Source organism: Myotis brandtii, unplaced genomic scaffold (genome assembly GCF_000412655.1).
Source record: "Myotis brandtii unplaced genomic scaffold, ASM41265v1 scaffold1882, whole genome shotgun sequence".
Classification (NCBI taxonomy): Eukaryota; Metazoa; Chordata; class Mammalia; order Chiroptera; family Vespertilionidae; genus Myotis; species Myotis brandtii.
This window is the reverse complement of record NW_005356994.1, coordinates 366,290-373,356: the sequence shown is the minus strand read 5'-3', so window position 1 is coordinate 373,356 and position 7,067 is coordinate 366,290. Positions and strand designations below refer to the sequence as shown.

Sequence of the window (7,067 nt, the reverse complement as noted above, 5' to 3'; positions counted from 1 at the left end):
GCTTTGTAATAGCTTTGTTAAAACATGGCAAGAAGTTTACGCATTGTTAGTGCACGATTCAGTGACTTTTATAAACGTATGTGGTGCCAGAATACAGTTGTAGAACCTTCCCCTCAGCGCCCGATTTTATCACAAGCTGTCGGTTGTAAGCCGCTCCTCACACTCCGCCTCCAGGACAGCCACCCTCTGCTTCTGTCTGTGCGAAGTTCAGTTTCTCGAGGGTCAGCCATGCGGTAACAGGTCCATATGCACTTCCCCTCTGTTGCTGAGTGACATACATACATGTCAGTTTTTTGAATGTCTGGGGAGTTTATTGACAAAAAATTAACTCATGTTACTGCTCTTCTGTGAGTCACTCAACGAGAACAGGGTCTCTGACAGGAACCAAGGACAGCACAGGCTTCGCAGCAAGCGAGACCTGTTCAAACCCACTGTTGCTATTGGTTAACGTTGTGACCTTGGTCAAGAGCAGCTCTAAAACGTGTTCAGTGGTAACACCCACCTCACGGGGTTGTGAAATCAAAAGGGAGTCACAGGACAAGTGCCTGGGAGGGAGCAGCCAGCTCGATGCTGGTGCTCAGTGCCATTATATCGAGCATCTCTTCAGGCGAGCAGAGCTGACGGTCAGTCAGAACCACCTCTGTATCCTGAGATGCACTGAACCCGGACCTGTTATCACTGACGGGGAACTGCCCCATGCCCCGTGTGACTCCAAAGTCCATGAATTTATTGGTGCACTAGTCCTGGTGGCCGTGGCTAATTTCCACTCCTGGGCCATGATTTGTTAGCTGGACCAAGACTCCTGCATCCCAGCATCGCCAGCATGAACCACCTGCGAGGGTGAGGCCTGTGGGTGACGAGAGGGTCTGGGGTGCTTAGAAGCTGAGCACGGCCTCCGTGATTCGATGCCCCTTCCGATCAGCCATGACACAGGATCAAGGCCCCTCCTGGGCAAATGCTTCATGGGAGATGAAGGAGGGACTGTTTTAAGGCCCCCACGAAAGTAAGGGTGAGAGAAGATAGTAAGAAATAAAGCAACAGCAAACACAGCGCAGCTCCTGTCACAGAACAAACTGCTGAGCGCGTCTTCTGGAAGCAGAGCCGTGAGAGCGGCTCTAGAATCGGGGGATTTGAAGGTCGGATTCTGTTGTTTTTGGGAATATTAGAGCTTTAGTCAAGGCTAAATCAGACAGAAAGATTTAACATCAGATGCTTATTTCATCTAGGAAAATGCTATTTTAATTGTTTTTCCCTTAAAATGTCATGTATGCGCCCAGAGACGACGTGAGGAGCAGCGAGCAGTGTGCTGAGCGCAGGGGAGAGCGACGAGGCTGTGCTCAGGGGCTGGAGCTGGTGCCGTGGGGATGCGATACCCTGGTGACCCACAGCGCCCATCTTAGTAAAGGTGAGCGTTGTCTGAAAATGAAGTGAACAGAGATTTGCTTTAAATAGGCACTGAGGGAGAAGCTGGCTATGCTGGTCATCTGAACGCTGTCCCCGTGTCGTTCCTTCTTCGCCGACTCCGTCCACACCTTTGGGAACCCCTGGACCTGCTGGGGCTGGACCCCAACGTTTCTCTCCCCCCTTCCTCTTTGTAGAATCAATTAAAGAAAAAAAAAAGTTTGGGAATCTCCAAGGTTCCCCACAGTGGCCACTGCAAAAAATAAAAAAATAAAAAAAATAAAGTAAATAGGCACTGAGTATATGGGCAAGCACATATAGACCTAAGCCATTTTCACTTTATAAAATACACTTGTGCTGACGAAGTCACACTTAAAGCGATTTCCCATCAAGCAAATCCTGTTGCAACCTGGGCCGCTCGTGTAGCTGGAAATGGTTCTCCGTGGAAGATAACGAAGCTGAGAGGCAAATAGTGGTCTGGTATTTGTTAATAACATTTTTATTTGACAACAATTTCCCAACAGTTAGTGGGGATTTAATGCTAAACCGCAAGCTCTCTCATGCAAGCGGTTTATCCTTTAGTAAGAGACACAGAAGCTAGGGATTCTGCCACCAGGCGCGGTGCTGACTGCAGTGGGGGCCTCGGAGGGTCCCGTCCAGGGGGCAGGCAGGCGGGAGGAGTTACCTGGGCAAAGTGGGGAGAAGGTGGGTTTGGGGCTGGTGATGGTGGGGGGTGAAGGGGTTAGGGATGGGAGTATCAGCAGGGGGTCCTCTAGGCAGAGGCGGCAGGGCTGGTGCGGGGTGGCCTGCACGGTGCCTCCTGAGATTTACCTGGAGAGAGGTGGGCGTGGGGGTGAGGCCGGGAGGGGCACCAGGTGATGCGACTGAGTCTTGCCCTGACACTGGGCTGCGGGGCGGCTCCCAGGAGGGAGGAAGGCCTGCCTCCCCAGTGCCCCCAACACTCCCAGTGGGCACTGCCCCAGGACAGGTGGGAGGCAGGCCCCCCTCTGCTGGCAGGGGGAGGGCAGTTGGTGATGTTAGTGGAGCTGGCGCGATTGTCTGGAAGTCCTAGGTGGTGGGCAGCCCTTGTGTGGAGCCTCTGGCTGGAGAGCTGGCTTTCTGGGACTTCTCTGCTGCCATGGATGCCTCTAGGTGTGGGTTCCTGGGCGCTGAACACGCCCTCTATACCTCCTGTCCTCCTGCCATTTATTAACAAGTTACCTGAGAAAACCAATGGATAGAAAATTTGATTCTAAAAGTTGAGAAAAAGAGTGAAAGTGAAACCAACCAGAAATGCGGTCTTGGGTGGCTGTGGAGGAGGAAGGGACGCCCTACCCAGGACAGCCCCTCCAGGGGCCTGAGGCCCTCAGCGACCCCAGTCCCTGCAGGGACAGCGGGCAGGGCCTGTCCAGGGGCGCCAGGAGCCCGGATGGCCGTGTCCTTGGCATGTTCACATGTGTTCAGCATACTGAGAACTCCACGACCAGCCATTCATACAAATGTCCCTAATATTTACCCTTTTACAATTGCTATGTATTCTGAATGATTCTCAGGAAAAAAGAGGGCAGTGGCCTTCATGTGAAATAAATGTGCTTTTAACTTAAAGCAGAAGCGCTTGGCGCTGTTTGAGAGCATTTGGATCTCAGCTAGTGAAGCGAATGTTTGCCCACATGTGTTTGCTCTGATTCCATTGGTACCCGTCGAATCCATGCATCCTGATCACCCCTGAGAAAATACTCACTTCAGGAACCGGTGGAGCCAGGGAGCAAGTCCCATTAGCCCCGAAATAAATGCAGTTCTGAATTGCGTCCTTCCAAATGCTTCTGCTATGGAGGGAAGTCGATTGAATGTGATTCAAAAGCAAATACGTGGTATGACTGGCATCTCACTCACCAAAAAGGTTCACCAGCCCGTCATTGGCCCCAGTGCACAGCCAGGAAACTGGCAGCAGAACAGAATCTGCGCTGCCGCTCAGCCTGTCCCTCAGCGTGGAGGCGCCCAGCGAGCGGACTCATGCCAGCCAGCCGTGCGGCTGTTTCCCAAGTGGCACTTTCATTAACACGAGTGGCGTGAAGTGTAAATAGTGAAGGAGAAAGTATTGCTCTTTGCAGCTATGAAACATTGCAAACTGAGAGACACAGCAGAACAAGGGAAATGTTCCCTCTGCATTTGCAGACTCTCCCTGGAAGTCTCTTTGTTTATTTGCCAATGGTTAAGAGACTCGATTTCTTCCACATCCCTTTGTAATCGAACTGCAAGCCTTGTATAATTGTTAGTGATGTGTTATGCAGGCCGAGATGAAGTGACGGAAGTCCAGGCTGGTTGGGGACTTGGTTAATAAAGTGTCCCAATCACGTAAAAGGCGGGACTCGGGGGGGGGGGATTGCCTGTGGTGGATTTAGAGGGAAGGGGGTTTATCTACTGTTTAAAGTGCATGCACACACTGGGAGCTCAGGCCCTTCTCTGCCAGGCACTGGGCCTTCATGGACGCCTGGTATTGGACGAAGAAGATATGAGCAGTCATAGGCATATACGGGAGATTTTATTGCAGCCCAAGTAGCTATTAGACAAGACAGTTCTTCAAAGCTATTAGACAAGACAGTTCTTCAAAGTAGCCTTATAAAGAAGCTGTACAAACATAGCAGCCATTGATAATGCAGTAGCAAACATGGGAGCCACACCCAGCAGCCTCGCACTGGCTGGTCAGTAACACACTTTATACCAACTCAGACAAAAGAGGCTTCTTGCCGAGTAGTGGCCTCAGTCTTTGGGTTGTAGAAAGGCAGCCTGTGCATGTGCACAGTACAATCGCTGTGTCCTTGCTCAGAGTGGCCCTGAACATCCAGAGTACTCTGAAAGGCCCCCGTCCCCCACACGTGTATTGTGAATGCAAATGTTCATATATCCACCTGTATCCACATGTACACAGACCCACATGTGTGCATACATATATAGGAGTGGAGGCATGTTAAACATTCTAAGTGTGGGCCAGCCCTTTGCAGCCCATTGGTCAAGCTCCCCCTCTGCTCAGGTTTTTCCCACCGTCTGTCCTTGTCTGGGGATTTAATAATGGGTTGCTCCCCATCATGAATGTTTTGTCCCAGTTCTGGACTCAGCATGGGATTCGAGTCCCATCTCAGGTGCTGGGAGGGGCCTGGAGCCTCTGGATTTTCCTTCCTGAGGTGACTGTAGCGAGGCCAGATCAGGGCCTTCAAAGGCAGGAGCAGGGATGCCTGTCTCATTCCTAACTCCTAAGACATCACTGTTCCTCCTCCATAGATTTCCAGGGTCTCACATGTCCAGGGTTCCTGGATTGGGCGCTGTGTTTCAGGATTATCCTTGAGGAGGCGAATCTGCTTATTCAGCCTTCAAACAAAACGTTACTCACCCGAGGCCTCACGCTGAACCCATTCCCACCCCACACCCAGTCGGGTTTCTAGGTAGGATCCGCCTGACCCAGCCTGGTCCTGCTTCTAGGTCGGATCCGGTTTCTAAGTCAGACCCAGCTGTGGGTGAGAAAGGGGTCCTGTGGAAACGCCCCTCGCAGGGCGATCTGATCCAATTCCTCCTTGGACAGGTCAAGGTGGGCAGGCAGGCCAGGCACACGCTTTTCTCCTAAGAGGCTCATCTCCGCCTGCAGCCATGCCTGACGTGGCTTACAGGTTAACACACCTTGGACAGGCCCCTCAGACCCCCTTCTAGGGCCCAAGCACAGGCCTGGCCTGGCTCCCTCCAGTCTCAAATGCAAACCGCGGTTCTCAGAAGCATCTGAGATCTTGCTCCTGGCAATGCAGTCAGTTTGGCTCAAAGAAACTCATAAAAATTCTCTACAAGCTTGGACATTTCTTACGTCAACACACCAGAACCCCAGTCGGTTCTGGTTTCTGGCCTCAGTTTGACTGCTGGTTTCGGGGCTCATCTAGGAAAAGAACTGATCAGATAGTCTGAAAGCTCAGGACAGAAAAGCGGCAAGGCCGGGTCTGAGAGGGACCGGCCATAGGTCCCCACCCATGGGCTTCGGATCTCCTGGTTCCTCTTCTGATACCAGAACTATTAAAAGAGAACTGAGGCATATTACATATTTTAAGAGTTTATTTGAGCAAAAGTCCATTTGCACAGGGCAGATAGGAGGCTCTGTGCACAGTGGAAGATTTTCACAGGCAAGAGGCCACACGGACGGGACGGAGGTCACACAGGGCAAAAGAGCCGTGGTTGTGGCAAGTGGCTTCCGGCCAGGGGGGGCGGGTCCCCGGCAGCCGCCTCAGGATGCTGGCCCGGTGCTTCCTGGTCGACATGGGTAAGGTTATGTTTCCGGGGAAAATGAACCTTAATTATTTTTGGTTTGGTGACATGGAGCTTAGCATAAGCCACTCCATTTGAGCCTGCTTATCTTGTTTGTAACAGTATGAACAGTTGTCTTGTTTGTAACAGTATGAACTTTATGTATATATAGAACTTTGATTCAAAGCTCTTTCCTTATTTTCTTAGTTTTTCATTTTTGTAGTGAAAGCACTGTTTTCTTGTTATTATTTGTCTGACATATTAAAATACCTTTATGTTTCTCCTTATAAGATTTTGCCATTAAATAAATATATTTTACAGTTTTCTATATATTTTCCCAATTTCATTGCTGTGGATTTTACTTTAAAAGCTTGTGTACTTCCTTGCCTATAAATTGAAGGGGTAAGAAAGGTCCATCTTTTAATGTGTGACGTGAACCAGGACTTCTCAGGTTTATGGGGCTGGTGGCCTGCGGGCCCTCACTGACCCTCCCAGGAGACATGCATTCCATTCCGTGGAAGCACGCATCTCTGTCTGTTTTGACCTTTCTCCACCCTATTCCAGCACTCAGTGACCGTCACGTAACATGAACTCTTGGTTTTAAGGAGAATTCAGGTCTCTTCCCCCTGTTCTTGCTCTGCTGGAGAAAGGAACACACAGACGTTAAAACTGGAGTGTCTCCCCCCACTGCTTAGGAAAGATGCGATGGTTCGAAGTGCTCCCAGTCCTTGTGCAGCTTCACCCTCATGAGCCGAGGCTGTTCATGTCAGTAACTCAGTCACCAGCTGCTGAGAGAAACTACTCGGTGGGACAGGCTCTTTCACCGTGTTTGTCTGTGTGCCTTCTCTCCTACGGCGTGGACCCTCCCATGGAGGCCACTTAGCAGTCACTTCTCCAGCCTCGGACTTCCTGCTGGGGCCACCCGCTCAGGTTCCATTGCTTGTGGAGCCAGTGGGACCCGAGAGCGCGAGGGGTGCAACCCGGCCCGGAGGAATGAGGGTGAGGAGGGTCCCCTGACGATGCTCGGCCTCCCTTACTCCTGGGTGCTCACCAACCCCAGGAACAACCTGGCAAGGCAAACCAGCCACTTCCCCTCTCTCCTCCTTCCCCTCCAAGTGATGGTGACTTTGGGGTAAAACAACAGCTATTTTAATTTTCTTAGAAAAATCCTCCCCCCCGCCCCCGCTTTATCTGGGATGTTCCCAGTTCCCCTGGCGTCTAGTGTCTCCTCAGCAAAACCAGAGCTTCCAGGGCACCGAGCCCAAGACAAACAAAGCAGTTCTGGTTGGTCTGAAGTGGGACTCACGGCCCGATACTGAAATTGGGTGTTTCTTTCTCTAAATATCTCGCTTTTTTAAATCACTGTAGTGACCACGAAGGTTATT

At 51.1% G+C, this 7,067-nt stretch overlaps 1 long non-coding RNA gene across 1 annotated transcript; it reads left to right on the top strand.

The window, feature by feature from the left end:
- The first annotated feature begins 529 nt into the window (after window positions 1-529).
- On the top strand, window positions 530-1,572 carry LOC106725800. The gene is made up of 3 exons (XR_001361778.1): window positions 530-541; window positions 1,401-1,405; window positions 1,461-1,572. It is a non-coding gene; the product is annotated as an uncharacterized LOC106725800 (long non-coding RNA).
- Window positions 1,573-7,067: the final 5,495 nt, after the last annotated feature.